At 37.7% G+C, this 16713-nt stretch overlaps 1 protein-coding gene across 3 annotated transcripts in view; it reads left to right on the forward strand.

Moving 5' to 3' along the window:
• The first annotated feature begins 4133 nt into the window (after positions 1–4133).
• CDH18 (cadherin 18) overlaps positions 4134–16713 on the forward strand; it is a 338421-nt gene continuing 325841 nt past the window's right edge. For 2 of the 3 annotated variants that reach the window (XM_015567640.1, XM_015567641.1), the window contains exon 1: positions 4134–4314. The gene's annotated coding sequence lies outside the window, so the exon portion shown is untranslated. The remainder of the gene's footprint in view (positions 4315–16713) is intronic. The other variant, XM_006769443.2, reaches the window with a different exon arrangement.

The following is a 16713-nucleotide window of genomic DNA, read 5'->3' on the forward strand; positions in this document are numbered from 1 at the left end:
TCTGGACTTCCCTCTGGCTGCTGGCAGGCACCCAGGACTTGGGCTTCCTTTGCAGCCCCAGCTTTGTCCAGAAGGTCATCCGGAAGGACACCTGGAAGACGTCTGGTCTAATTAGCATATTATGCTATTATTATTATAGATAGAATTTATAGTGTTGCATTGCATTTTAGTATTTTATTTTTTTCATATCTTAAAGCTAGAGAATCTGCCTTACTTTTCTTTTTATTCCTCAATGGAAACTTTATCAGTGTTTTCAATATAGTGCTATGTATTTTCTGAATACAACTATTCGTGCACACATGCATACTAAAACATTACATATACATATAAACATATATAAAGTTGTAAAAATGTATAAAGTTAAAGCATATATATATATACGCAATATTTTTGCTAAATATGAAAAAAGTGTAGAAACTTTTGTTGAACTTAATTTTCTAAATGTCTTCCATTGAGCATTAAAACAATTTAAGTCTGTTATATTTCTCAATTAGCAATAACACGTTAGGGAAATGAATATGGACAGAAAATTAGGAGAGAAAAACAAGGACACAGTCAATAAAGATTTCAGTAATCACACGAATAGAAATTAAAATGAGATATTAATTTTCAGCTATTGAATAAGCAAATTGAAAAAAATCCTCTTGCTCAGGAGTAGTGAGGGGTCAATTCATCTTTTCTCTAATGGCGTTGAGGAGCAATAGGGTTATCATGTGTTTTGAAAAATGTTCATATACTTTGCTTAGTAGTTCCGCTTCCAACAGTCTATCCAAATGCAATAGTGATTCAGGAAAAGATTTATAAACAGATGTTCATACAAGCATTATTTATATCAAAATCTTACACACATCATTAATTTGTAGTGCGGGGAAAAAGATTAAATGAAATATATTACATATATGTTATACATTTTTTTCTTTATTTAGATTTGAAAACATTGCATAGCCTCCTGATTTTCCAGGGTCAAATTCAGCATGAGATGTCATCTACAGAGGGAATTTGCTGAGTCTGTCTCTCAGGGAACTATCAGAGTCTAGCATTACGTTTTTATCTTCCTAGTTTCTATAGCCTGACCAGCATCAATCGTATGTTGGATGCTTCTCTGTCACCAGCGAAAATGATCCTTATAACTCTTCCAGGGTAACATAAGAGGGGACTCAGGATCAGAAGTGTCCAAGCTTTCAGTTTCAGAGATTACCGCTGTAATAAATTCTGCTGACTGATACATTGTTCAGTTTTCTGAAGTCATCTTTGACATAAAGAGAAAAGCACAAAACCAAACCAAAAACCACCTGCCTACTGCCTGGCTTCCCCAAGCAGCATGTTCTGCGTTGGCTCACTTCCTTCCTTCCTTTGAACCTGCAAACACAAGAGACACACTAAGTGGATGACAGCTTCACCTCTGTGTGGCTAGAGGAGGTTGGCGTGGTTTCAGAATAGCAAACTTCAGAAGCCGTTTAAAACCAGTGTACATTGCATCATTGGTTTTGTGGAGAATCTAGAGCCCCTTAATCTCAGTTCAGTCTCCTAGACACAAAATCCCCTTTGGTGAATGGATTCTTTTTCTAGAAATGGATTGTATTGCTTGGTGATGCTGACAAATCCCTCTGTGTGTCATCCAAGTCAGGAGCACGTCGCCTGTTGAGTTCCATTGTGACTGTCCACTGGACGTGCTTACTATGGCCTTATCCAGGGACAGTCCCCAGGAAGGCCAGCAGAAACACATTTTGCTTTCAAGTTTGCCCCTAGGATGCTCATTGCTGGTGTCTCAGCAAAAGCTTCAGGTTTATTTTATTTCATTTCATTCAACTAGAGGAAGGCAAATAAACAGTCTTCTCTAGAAAATGCCATAATGTGAAGTTTTAAAATTAAATTACATGACCACTGATAGATCAAAAGTTCTTCTTTATATCCTTTCCCCCTCTCATACCTTATCCTTCCTTTGAATTCCCAGGGTTTCATCAACACAGAAAGATTCAAAATTATTTCTTTTCAATCACCGAAAATGAATAAGAACTTATTCCTGGATACTATGCAAGGAAAATCTCGTTTAAATCAGAAGGTCATGAGGGAGAATATAAAAAATATAATACAACATTGGCTCATTATTCTGATGCTATTGTTTCTGCTCTGCTTTTCGATGAGACTTTAGATTTTTGGAGACTTCCAAATTCTAATTGACTTCTAACAACTTGTTTAGGAGTAACTACGCATTTAACTGCGCAATTCCTTCACACTTAAAAAAAACACAACCTAAAAGCAATCCAGTAAAGTGCTTCTTTCATTGTTTCTGTTGGTTTGTTTAATCATACCAAAACCACAAACCAATTAAATCCTTCCACATTTTGCATCACTCAGGCTAAATAAAGGTAGTCAAATATAGCCCCATTGTATTCAAAACATTCCCTCCCAGGCCCTTTAAGGGTTTCTTTTTTTTTTTTTTTTGAAATAGACATACCTTTTGACTCAGGTTGCTGAGGGTCCTGTCCTCTCGATCTCTTTGACCTTTCTTGAGGCAGGAGAAGAGAAGAGGGAAGGATGATTAGAAATAAACTAAAGTTTATTAAAAGTTTGCTACAGCTGCACTGATTTTTGTTATTAATCACAGAAACCTTCCTAAGTGAGAGTTACCTCCTTGATTTTAAAGAGAAGCCTCCTGAGGCTCAGAGAAGGGACACAGCTTACATGGGTTCAGGGAACGGGAAGTCCCAGCGAGGACTCGCATCCATGTCTCCTGGCCTAAGAGAACCTGTCCCCTCTCGCATAGCGCCAGACCTGTTAAGCGTCAACCTTACTGCTTTTTTGAACCTCTGGACATGAGCATTTTTTAAAAAATATATTTATTGATTTTTTTACAGAGAGGAAGGGAGAGAGATAGAGAGCTAGAAACATCAATGAGAGAGAAACATTGATCAGCTGCCTCCTGCACATCTCCCACTGGGGATGTGCCCGCAACCCAGGTACATGCCCTTGACTGGAATCAAACCTGGGACCTTTCAGTCCCTAGGCCGACGCTCTATCCACTGAGCCAAACCGGTTTCAGCGACATGAGCATTTTTATTTCCAACTCACCAGAGCGCATAATGCTGCTCTCTCACTGGTTGCAATGACTTGGGGTCCTACATAATTCTAAATATATCCGCCAGTGATCCTGGCAATAGCCATCCCATTGGCATTAACTCCTACACATGTTTACTACACTGCTTTAAACGGGGCTGCGCCACGATGCAGTTAATGATCAAATGAGGGGTGACTTTGTGTTGGGAGAAAGTGCTAAAGTTATTTCAACTGTTCACATCAATTTTGAATACAGCCACTCAGTCCCGGAATCCCTGTTATCCAACGCTATGTACAGTACAGATTGTTTTAGTTTATTCCGGAGTGGTAAGAGGGAGAGATGTGTACATGTTACAATTTTCCTGGCACAAGCCGAGATGGGTAGGAGAGGCACTGCAGTTCCTATTCATCTTCACAAATGCAATGCTGACCTGCAAGGCAAAGCTCTATCTCACAGAATCCCTCCACGCCTTGAGTACTTTGGGGTGAGGCATAAAAGGGCATCCCTCAAGTTCAATCTCACGGCTACCCCCGGACTGTGGATCGCTGAGGAATGAGCCGGCAGTTAAATGTTTAGCAGGCTGTGACGACTTCGCAGGGAAATAGAAAAATGTATTACCAGCCTGCCACATCCGTGCCTGCCCTGCCTGCTTTTACTCCGGTCTCCCCCCGCCCCCCCCCATGTCTACTCCCACTCCCTCTGACAGTCAAACCCTTTCTGGCTCCCCAGTTCCCCCTCCCTCCCCCGCAGGAACCTGACAGTAAACTGTCACGGAGTCCTGGTCGTCATATTTCAAGAGCCTTGGTGCTAAAGAGGATGCCGTGGGTCCAGGGTATTTATTTCATTTTATTCTTTTGTTATTATTATTGATGGCATTGCTTTCCCCATGACCTTGCTCAGGGGGCTAAAGGGTGTCCGATCTGCATACTATAGAATTTGTGCAGCCCTCAAATATGTACGATGTGGGGGAGAAGGAAAGAAAAAAAAAGAGGCAGTGGGAACGACAGGACCTGAGCGAAGGGAGGAGAGGAAGGAGGAGAGAGTGAGAGGAGAGGATCAGGCGGACAGGCTGCGCCAGCCAATCAGAGGCGCGCTCGGAGCTGCAGGAGCCGGAGCCGCGAGCGGCTCGCAGGAGCGGGGAGCCCAGTCCGGGCTCTCGGAGGACGGAGCTGCCGCCGCTGAGCCCGAGCCCTGGGAAAGTCCCTCCGCTTCTCGTACATTAAGTTCCTTGGCACCAGTTAGGGCCAGTCCGCCAGGTAAGGCTTCAGCAAATGCCACTTTGCTATGTAGTGACATTAATATTGTACAGCGGGGCTGCTGATGCAGTTCTGAGTCAAAAAAATATATAGCTGGTAGATTTGGGGAGATCGTCCTCTGGGATTGGTTTCACAGGATCTGGTGCCAGTGGGAAAGTTGTAGCTGATGTTCCCTAAGCCTTAGCGCTAGCCCGCATATATATTTCTTTAAATTTTGCTTACCCAGGAATGTTGCTATAGAGCCTATGGAATGAGAGCCTAATACCCCAGCTGGTCTCTGTTTATGTTGGTCGGTGGTGGTGCCCTGCCCCTGAAGAAGTTGGAAGGAGACTCTGCACGGCACATCTGAATAGTGATGGCTTCAGAATCAGCTGTCATGTCTGTCTGTGCAAGTGAGGGAAATCATGGTCAGAATAGAAACGGAGAAGCTGAAACTGAAATTTTGATAGTGCTCTTTAATTATTGCCTTTCCAGTATCCTCTAAAATTACATGCTATCTGAGCACCGGAGCTGCAGCAAAGGAAGGCTCATTTTCTCTTTTCTTTTCATTCATTTTTGCACAAATCACCTTCATAAATGCTTATTAAAGCTTAAGATGAAACTTTCACTTCTTTTAAAGGGCACTATAAATGATGCATGAAAAGGAATTAGGTAGGCTCCCGTGATCTGTAACATACTTTATATATATTTAGTACATGTACTTAGGTATGTTAACTCTGATTCATTCCCTTTTCTTAACTTCCTCCACCTGCTTTGTTAGGGTCTGGGAATAACAATTATTTTGTCTTCATTTTCATGTCTTACAAACAAGGTACAATTATGCTCTATGCATGTTTATATGTCGTGTGTGTGTGTGTGTGTGTGTGTGTGTGTGTTGTGCGTACAGATGCAGAACTGGGAAAAGCTATCCTATGTAACAGGTGAAAGAATAGAATTTTATTAGCTAGTTATTAAAGTATTACCTTATTTTAATACCGACTGCATTTAATGCACTTTTAGGTTAATCAATAGCAAATGCTCCTTGCTATTTCCCTGCTGGAAGTTAAGAAATACTAAAATAAAAATCTTAGCTAAAATTATTATGGTCTTCCGTTTGCTCAGGTGATGGCATCAGTGCTTTGAGCCAAGAGAGACAGATCAGAGAAAGGTTTTATTATGCAGGCCCCCCCCCCAAAAAAAAAAAACAAAACATAAAACACACACACCAAAAAACAAAATCTGCAGGCTCTGACTGTGTTTTTGGAACCTTTATTTTCCACTCTAGGATCACCCACAGATTTTTCAAAGCAGGGGCCTTTCCTTCTGCAGTAATTGCTCTGCTCTGTTTTAGTGGACTTGTCTTATCAGAGAAAGATTTATTTCTAAATCCAGAGTTTGAAGTACAGACTAGATCTCATATGAACCTTGCTGTCTGTGAGAGGAGAAAGGAGGAAGAGTTTGATACTAGTAGGAATTAGTTCTGTAGTCTTAGCACTCTGGTCCAAGCACCAGTCATCATTTCAGTTTCTTTCAAGCCTCCTGTTATCTATGCAATTTTGGATTTCCTGATTATAAACTAACCTAGTGCAGGGCAAGCCATTTATTCACTTCATTTGATGGGCCTTGGTAATAAGTGTTTTATAAACCACAGTGCTGATGCTTTTTCACAGAGTTAGCCAACTTAAGGGGAGATGGAAACAAATGTATACTAATGGTCAAGTTGGAGCTACTACCCTGACCACAGTGGGAGGTAGAAAATGAGGATTTCCTATTTCAGATTCAACAGAAATGTCCAAATGCAGATAACCCAATAGCAATAAGGGAAATAACAGTAGAATGAAGATAAATGACAAGAAACTCTAGCTTTAAATCTCTTTCCAGTGAATGTTGACTATAATTAGTTATAGTGGTTGCAAGCTTGGTGAATAGCAACCAGTGCTTGAATAAAGGCTATCCATTGAGCAAATTGGAAATTATTATTCCTCCTGATGACCTGTTTCAGATGGTAGAGTGGAATCATGAGAATGAATGAGTCATTTAGTCTAAGGTTATAAGTTCTTTCTATGAAGGATGCTATATAAAGTAAATATAAAGTGCCTTTTCCATTTGGCTCATATAAATAGCAATCTTACACTTCTTTTTATTTTTATTTTTGTGGTCTATTGAATACAGACCACAGGTTTAAAAGTGTGTGTGTCCCACTTCTCCTGTATGTGACTTGTTGGTGGTTAGAAGAATGCAGTATTCCATATATATATTTGCAGCCTGATACAATTGTCCTTTGGAATCTACACAAGCATGTGCACTTCAACAGGCCAAGGATAAAGCATATTTAACTTACTGACCTGGAATAATTGACTTTTCCTGAATGAAAACATCAGTTATAGTGGAACCCAGTGAAAAGTAAGAGGAAGTGATTGAGAGATTAAAGATAGCAAGGGTGAAACATGTTCTTTTGCTTTTCTTAATAAGGACTTCAAAATCTTTGATTCCATTAATGATATACCTTCCTTGTAGTATATAATTAGACATGCCATAAAACTGTATTCTGTATTAGAGCTGCTAGGCTTTGGTACCATTGACATTTTGGGTTGTATAATTCTCATGCGAGGATGACTGTGCTGTGCTTTGTAGGATGCCTAGCAGAGTCCTTTTTCTAACTACTAGATAACGACAGCAACACCCCCAAATTGTAGCAACCCCAAATATTTTTAGACAGTATTAACTATTCCCCATGGAGGGGGGCAAAAATTGTGCCCCTCTTCTATTGGAAACTACTGCTCTAGGACAAAAAAAATATGCATGCAACAAACTGAGTCAGCAACTGCCTATATATACAGCTTGGGTGTTCTATGATAATCCTTCTTCCCTTGCTTTGAATGAATTTCAACTTTAAGGTGGTTCATTAGGTCACGAATAAAAAAGTGTGGAAGAGCTTATCTATCTATTATTTTCATGTAAGCTGTGAAACTTGTCTATGTATTATCAAATACCATATAGCTTTATATTATAATATGTATATATATATAGTATATTATCATATACTAACTTTCATGGGAACAAAAGGAAATAAAAACTGAGAAAAAGAAAGTGTAGAGATGTTGAGTCTGAAGACAAATTTCTCTTGTATTTGTTATTTCACATGAGTATTATTAATGATAAATGGAAGACACTGAGTCTCTCTGATTGTTTTCATTTGTTTCTTTTTTTTTTTAGTATGTATATGTTTAGGGTCTCAGAAGAAATCTTCACTCTGGTTATCCTATGAGCTTGGAATAGTTTATGATGTTCAAAGACTCTAGAAATAAATATTTTGGTTTCAAAAGCCCAGTTCATAACTGGTAGTGATGTTAAGCATAATGGAATAAAATACCAAGCTTAATGATTTTCAAACATGGCAGAACTTGGATCCTGCCATGGATTACTTGTATCACATGTCACTTGTATATATAAGCCATTTTCCCACATCTGCAAAAGGAAATAAGAATAGGCATGGGAACCAAATAACAGAAAGTGTTGTAATGGGTTGTAATTTATAAAGATCTATACCAATCACAAAGTCAATGTCTTACGTGGCTTATTTTATGAGAATTGACTTAACATGATAAATCTTCCATCTATTCTTGGGTAGGGGAGTTAAAATCATCTCCAATAAATGGTAATATTAACTCTTAAATGCTTTTTTCATTGGTGAAGTAATACATCTTCATTTTGAAATAATGTGATTTAAATTATGGCTAAACCTCAATTTACTCACGTATTTCCATCCTTTCTCATAGAATGCACATTTATAATTTGTTTAAAATATAGAAATGTAAAATATGGAATATGCCTTGTAATGCACTCTTCAAGAAAAGCCACTATTACCAATTTGGTATATTTTTAAATGATTTTTTAATATGGGCAGCTACATATAAGTCTGAAAAGAATACAGATTTAAAGTAAAAATTGTGTAGAGATGTATTCATTCAAATAATATATGTAAACAAACATATATTTAGATAAAATAAACATAATTTGATATGACGCCCAACTAATTTTATAGCATGTTTACTCTTCCATGTAAACATGGAACTATATCGAGAATTCACGGATATTTAAGAAGAATCCAGTAAGCCTTTATGCACAGAACCAATATTGAACTCTGGTTCAGTGTTAGGGACACACATTTGTTTACAACTTTCTCTGCTCATTAGGTCAGGAAAATTTTAGATTGGACATATAGTTTTATAGATATACTATCATTCATTTAATTAATCTCCTATATATTTTATTATTAAGAGTAAGAGAAAGCTGACACAAATAATTTAGAACCTATTATTGCTGACAGTGTTTTGACTTTTAAGTGTGGTATGAGTTCCAGGGAAATAAATGGACAGTAGGAGATGTAGGAGCAGATGCAAGAGGGTCATATGCTTTAGAGTACCCTGATGTGCTCTGATGTTTCTGTAGATACCAGAAATTCTGATATGCAAACTTCTACATTGATGAGCTACATCAATTTAGGAAACATTTTGGTAAGCTGAGAATAAAATTAACAAAGTATGATCCTTAAATGTATTTGAGTGCAGTATTTTACTTGCACCGTGTGGATATGATAGATGAATTGTCAGTAAAAATAATTTGGGTATCACAGTTACCTTCACTGAAAAGAGGAATTGAGCTATCATTTCCATTTCATTTTATCTTTAAGTGACCATAAGTATCTTAAAATAAATATTAATTGTCATTATCTTTAGGCCTTTAGGGCCAACATATGTGACTTACATATAACAATGCACAATGTGATGTGACTGGCAGTTTCACTCAATCCCATTATTTTTGCTCATTATAACTGCTACCAAAAGTTTTTAAAATAAAATATTTCTATTTGGGTTCAACTCACAGTTCCCAGTGGGATTTAAATGGAGACAGGATGTCAATGAGCCTATTCAATGATAATTTATTGAGTCATCATATGACTAAGAATTTTTGAAACCAATATTGGCATTAGCAAAAGTGTGACAAAACTCTTATTTACAGTTACTCCAGATGGAAATGAAAATTAGTATACCAGGTATGAAAAACAATTTGCAATCCACTGCCAGAGACAGGAAAAGGCAAATTCACTTTCATGCAACTTCTGGGAATAAAACACTAGGAAGTAATCCAAAATATAGAAAAATGAAGAAATCCCTCAAAAGTTAAGATTTATTTAAGAATATGAATCAACATAAATAATGATAAATTTATGGAAATTTAGTGTAACATATTAAACTTGATACAGAAATTTATATGCACCGTGATTTCAAAGAATTCCATTTAGTTTGATAATGTATTGGGACAGGAATGTGTATCCTCCCCAATTTCTCTGTATGCACATTATCTGTATATTTTAAATATGTAATTAGTACCTTGTAGCTCTAATGTGCAATATGATGTAAATGAGTCATGAAAATATAAACAAAAATTATTTTAGTGGTATGCAATTTTCATGCTTTATGGAGAGCCTGCTTGTTGGCTGATTCAGTTTAACTTAGTAATAGATGAGAAAGCTTTGTGTTATTGATTGTATAGTAAACCAGTGCCAAAAGACTATTCAGTAAGATTTTCAGTTCTGGTGATTGAAATTCTACTGTTGGGAAGGGTGAGAATTCCCCCCTTTTACCATTCTTTAGTTCTTACAACTGTGCTAATAAAATTGACATGGGACTGGATTAATGGAGGAAAAAGCAATTTAATGGGTGTGCATGGGAGAAACAATATGATGCTCAGATCATAAAATGTGGCTCAAATAATGATGAAACTAGGCACCTTTTTATATTGTTTAGACAAAGAAAAAATAACTTTGTGAGAAATTGATAGTACAAAGAATGTTCTCAGTAGAAAGAAGTCAAAGCAATGTTTGGACTTGAGTAATACAGTGGCAAAGGTTTATTTATACAGGGTTTTTAGACTCTGGATTTTATAACTCTTGTGATAAAGTTGTCTTGATGTTGTATAGGACATAGAGATGGTGGGGGAAAGTGAGGGTAAAGGACACATTTTGTCTTATGTAAGATAGAGCTCCTAGGCTCCATGAAGGGAAATGATTGGGGAGAAGGAAGTATAGCAGTAGATAGGAAGAACTTGGTTTTGTGCATTTTCAGATATAGGTGTCCAAGTGGGGATGGAATGGAGTTAGTTGAACACATAAGTGGGGAGTTCAGAGGACAGCTATCTGTTGGATTTAGGAAATCAAGTCATCATGCATAGACTGCATTTTAAAGTACAGGGACTGAATGGGAATGGAAGATGAAAAAACAAGAGGGACAGAATCTGCAGCAACCAGACACCTATCAGTTGGGAAAATTAAGACAAAACAGCACAAACAGTTAAGAAGCAGTATCTGGAGAGGAAGCAGGGAACCCCACAAGTGAAGTATCTTGAAAGACAGGGAGCCCTCGCTGGCTTGGCTCAGTGGATGCAGGGGTGGGCAAACTTTTTGCCTCGAGGGCCACAGTGGGTTCTTAAACTGGACCGGAGGGCCGGAACAAAAGCATGGATGGGGTGTTTGTGTGAACTAATATAAATTCAAAGTAAACATCATTGCATAAAAGGGTACGGTCTTTTTTTTTTTTATTTTTAGTTTTATTCCTTTCAAACGGGCCGGATCCGACCCGCGGGCCTTAGTTTGCCCACGGCTGGGTAGTTCTGCGGACTGAAGAGTCCCGGGTTCAGTTCCAGTCAAGGGCACATGCCAGGATTTCAGGCTCAATCCCCAGTAGGGGGCACACAGGAGGCAGCCCATCAATGATTCTCTCCCATCATTGATGTTTCATCTCTCTCCCTCTCCCTTTTTCTCTGAAATCAATAAAAATATATTAAAAATAAAAGCCAGGGGAAGATGGATTTCAAGGAAGACGCTGTTATTGAAATGAAACTTCCAAATAAACATTCTGGATATTTTCATTTTCTGTGTAAAAATTTCACTTAATGGTGTTTTTAAAAAATTCACCTTCAAAGACTTTATTTATTATAGCTGCTTAGTTTTTTAAGACTTATCTCTCTATTTATAGTAATCATTTTCAAGTCAATATGAGTCTGACATTAGAAGCAACTGGAAAGTTTCTTGATGTCATAAAAGCAAATATTGACACAAAGTTATTGGTATAATTATTATGGATTTTACGCATTAATATAGATCTTATCTGCTAATATTTTTATTGACTTTATATAAGGTTTGATGTTATAATTATTGCTTTTCACTTCTAAAATTAACAAAAATATATTTTCTTTATTGATAACTCTGAAAATGTTGTTTCTTGCCAACTCAAAATTATACTACAAATAATTATAATAAAATAAGAGTAGATATGAAAACTTTGCTGTAACCAATATTAAAATTAAGGGACTGTATATTTGACTCCACTGTCCTACAAGTGAACTATGTCCAGCCTTTGAAGTGGGGAGAAAAACATTAAAAACAGATATAAATCTATAGTTTCAGCTGCAGTTATGAGATGACTATGTTGTTGTGAAACTGATTTATAAACACATTTTATTTCAGTGATTCTCACATCAATTGAAGTGTTCTTTTCATACAAGTATTCTAATACACACACCCTTTTATGCCCAGATTTCAAGATCCCCCAAAGAACATCACTAGGGAGCACCAAGTCCGATGCAGAAGCACAGAGTCTTTATTCAAGCCCGGGGCTTGGTCCCTCTGCCTCCCCTACCAACGCAGTGATAGGGTGCGAGAGAGAGAGCCTGGAGTTCCAAGAGATCAAAGAATTTATAGGGCTTGGGGTCGGGGGTGTGGGCACACTCTGACCACTGATTTGGCCGATTCCGGTTGGTTGAGTGAGGGGCGGGGGGCGGGGGCTAGTGACACAAGGGCAGGGTGCAGCTAGGGTCTGGTTACACAAAGACGGGGGTGGCTAGCATACTTTTGGCCTTGGGCTAGGTTCCCCCCACTTTCCCATTGGCCGAGATAAGGGCAGGCTGAGTAACTGATACATTCTGTGGCTTTTTCTTGGAAGAGGGGTTAAGGACACAGCTATCAGTCCTGTTCTGTCCTTTCAACCCATACACAGACACACACACACAGAGAGAAAAAAAGAGAGAAACCTCTTAATCTAAATAGACAATAATCAATTTTATTAAATAACGCCTTATCAATCAAGCTTCCCTGAAAATATTTATATTCTCTGATATATTAAGAGATGTTACTTCTGATGCTCAGTTTTATGAAAGGAGTCACAATACTTTGAACAATTTAAATATGTAAGTGCTTTATATGACTATATTGAAAACTAATGGGGTAGGCAAAACAGTGGCCCTCAAAGATACCGAAATCTCTCTCTCTGGAAGCTGTAAACATGTTACATTCCATGGCAAAGGAGGATTAAGAATGAAGAAGGAATTAAGGTTGCTAATCAGTTGACCTAAACAGGGAGATGGAAGATAGAGGCAGGCAGGAGGTCAGTGTGAGACATGTGACAAGGACTCCAACTGACTTTGTGGGATTGGAATATGTATGAAGATTGCCAAGTACCTTGTGCTTTGGGCAGCCGCTAGCAACTGGAAAAGACGTGGACATGGATTCTGCCCTAAACCTCCAGAGGGAAATGCAGCCATGCTGATACCTTGATTTTAGCCGGTGTGACTCATTTCAGATTCTGACCTGACGCTTGTCGAACTTCTGACCTCAGGAACTGTAAGATAATAATGTTGTAATGTTGGAAGCCACTAAGTTTGTGGTACTGTGTTATAGTAGCAATACGAAACTAATATAGCTAGCATAAGGAGGTATATTAAGTTCTGTCTTTTTAATAAGCAACACATCATGTGAGTGTTCTGAGAATGAAGATATAACAATTATACCATTAACCTGATGTTATAGTATTTGTTATTAAATTGATGAAAAATTTATTCTATAGACCCTGAAGAATGTTTCCTAAGAGATATTATAAGTGCCCTCGATAGGTAGGTCACTTGGGTAGAGCATTGTCTCAAGGTAGTGGGTTCAGACCACAGACAGAGCACATGCAAGAGTCAACTAATGAATGCATCAAAAGTGGAACAAAAAATCAATGTTCCTCTCTCTCTCTCTCTCTCTCTCTCTCTCTCTCTCTCTCTCTCTCTTTCTCTCTACCTATTTTTCTACCTTTTTCACTCTAAAATCAATCAATCAATAAAAAAGAATATAAAGTACATTTTTCCTAATGAAAGAAAATGATGATTCCTACCTAATCTGTACTCTCTTGTCCTCAATAAGTATATTGCACTGTTATTTATCTGATTTTACTGAATTTCTGGTTCCCATGTTCAGCTGTGGTTTAAAACATATTGAATTATTTTATACAGCTATTTTAGAAAGATTATTTATGTCACAATACAAATGTTGACACACAAATAAAGTAAAATATAGAATGTACAACATAATAAACAAATAACCCTCTCCTTGTTACATGCTAGCAGTGTAGGACATATTTATTCAAATTTGAGCAATTTCATTTTTATAAAAGCAAAGCTAAATACCATAGAACATGCTATAGCTTGCAAAGTACAAAAGATATAACCCAGTGTGATTAATAAAGATGGATTTAAAATGAGGATGTAGAAATCTGTGTTCTTTTTGTGATGTAACTACTTTTTAAGTAAGTTCCTGAGAAACTGCTTAACCTCAAAATTCTTAAATAGGGAAAAGGTTATTTATTCTCCTAGCTTGAGTGGCTTTTTCTCATGTTTAAAGCATACCATTTATGAGAAAAATATTGAGGACAATTTAGGTGTATAAAAAAATAAAAGAATGCAGTAAGGCAAATTATCTAGGAATGTTTGGCTGCTTACACTTTTAATTCAATCTTTAAAATGTCCCATGGATGTTGTTTGCTCACAACTGGTGACAAAACCCTTTTTTAACACGTAGTCCAAATAGTGGCAGTATATCCTGCCCACCTGCAGATGAGCTAGCCAATGACAGGAGGTAGAACCCATAATAGTAATGCAGACCAGTCTTCCCCACTCAGGCAGGTCGGTGATGTTAGAGGCACTCGGACAAATTCCCCATCTCGGCTTTGTGTTCTTGGTGAGTGTGGTGGTCTGCTTCCACAGGCCCAAGTAGTCACCCAGAGACAGACCAACTATGAGTCACATGTTCATCCCTGGTACATGATCAAGGATTATTTTATTTCCTCTTAAGTGCATGGCTTTTCTGATTTGTTGTATTCATTCCATTAATTTCTTAAGTGGTAGATGTGCAGAATAACAAGCCAAATAATGAGAATAGTCTTTGTTTCTCTTCAATCCATTCTCAGCTGAAATCTTTAAAAATGATAATTTTTATACAACTATTCCTTTCTCTATACACCTATAAAACATGTATGTGTAAACATGCTATATAATAAAAGCGTAGTATGCCAATTGTCCCCTCAACAAAGAGGTCGTCCAGGAGTTTGACCACGGCGTGGGCCAGCCCGGGAAAGGGAGGGAAGCCCTGGCAGGCAGCCTGCAGCCTCTAGGAGCCCTGTCAGTGCACAAATGTCATGTGCTGTGTCTCTAGTATATGTTTACTTACATACATATAGATAGAAAATGTCCATATAGACTTTTTCAACATTTTTTAAATAATCCTCACCCTTTTGTCAGCCTTGTTTCTGTCCTTCCACACCACATTATATCCTCCTAAATTTTGTGTTCCTATATTAGCTCAGGCAGCAATAAAAAAACAAAAACAAACAAAAAAACACCATAGACTGGGTGGCTTAAACAACAGGAATAGATTTCTCACAGTTCTAGAGTTTGGAAAGCTCAAGATTAAGGTGCCAGCCAATTTGGTCCCATTGTGAGAGCTCTCTTCCTAGCTTATAGATGTCCTCACACAGCAGAAAGGCAGAGATCAAACACTCTGTTGTCTATTCTAATAAGGGCACTAATCCCATCATGAGGGGCCCATCTAAACCAAATTACCTTACTAAGGCCCTTCACAAAGTACTATCACATGAGGGGGTAGAGTGTCAATGTAGGAATATTCCCTATTTTTAGTTATTATTATTATTTCTAAACATCCTATTTCTCCCTGCTGCCACTTTTGATTGTACCAAGCATTCTAACCTCTTCAGTCAGCTCCAGTCCTCATTCATTTCTGTCTCCAAAGTCACCATGTGTGACTCCTAAAGAATATGCCTGGATATTAGTTATAGTCAGCTATTCTTCTGAAACCTTTCCATTATAAAGACTAGTCCACACTCCTTCCCTGTACTGTTTCAAGTAAAATTCATCAGGTAGGTCATTCTTCAAGACAGTTGAAAGGTCATGAACACTTGACTACTGTACTCACTCTATACTGTAAAGTGATGCATATTTGACTATTTTTCCTGTATAAAATTGTATAGCAGATTGCCAAAATCTGTGGTACTTTGTGCTGGCAACTATAGGGTGTCCCAAAATTCACGCAAAATTTGAATTTTGCGTGAGCGTTAACAACAACAACAAAAATAAATAAAAGCCTAATTCTACTTGGTTTATTGAATCAGCTTCTAATATCTGTTGCCCTTTGATTTCAATCTCTACAATTTGATAAGCATTACCAAGTACCAATTATGGCCCAGGAGCAGGGACAATGAAGACCACAGCTTTGCGTATGTGCCAGCAAAGCCTTGGAGGCCATTTATCCGATGTCCTATTCCATACATAACCTTATACTGTATACTTTATGAATCAATAAAAAATTTACAATTTTTAATTATAAACCTGTGTTTTCTATGAAAATTACTTCTTGCGTGAATTTTGGGACACCCTATATATCCACATGCCCCTCCCCCCAGGTTTATTGGATGTATTATGCAAAATAAAGTTCAGAATTATTGTCTAAGAGTTTTTAAACAGAATTTCTGGTACTTTCACTAAGGAAATTTTACTTTGAGCATTTAGCACTCAGTTGAGTAATAAAAGGAAAAACTCCTGAAATGACTAGGAATGGTAGCATATGAATATCCCTGGTTTGAAACTGCCAAGGCATGAATCACCTTTTCAGATGAGATGCTCTCACCAACTTCAAAGGCAGCTCTTGTGTGACTCAGGAGATATGTAACAGTGAAGAAGAGCTTGTTTCTCTGATTAGGCATACCACTCCTTCCCAGTTCAGTGCTAAGAAGATTTCATGTGTATGCAAAAAAGTATTTTTAACACAAATTAAGTATTAGCATGCTGGAAATGCTGACTCTTAGAAGTGTAAAATTGTGGCTTTCAGAGAGAAGTAAAGAGGACACTCTGTCAGCATCCTGGAAATGATACTTTATTCTTTCACTAAGGGAAATGCCAAACGTTTAGAATGAAAAAGCAACACATTAGCTCAATGAAAAGGCTAGATTGCCCTAATCAATAAACTCAACAAGAGTAGTTTATTCTTAGCTAATATGTGTTTATGTCTCCAATGTATTAACAACAAAAAGC

This window comes from Myotis davidii, unplaced genomic scaffold, assembly GCF_000327345.1.
Source record: "Myotis davidii unplaced genomic scaffold, ASM32734v1 scaffold143, whole genome shotgun sequence".
Lineage (NCBI taxonomy): Eukaryota > Metazoa > Chordata > Mammalia > Chiroptera > Vespertilionidae > Myotis > Myotis davidii.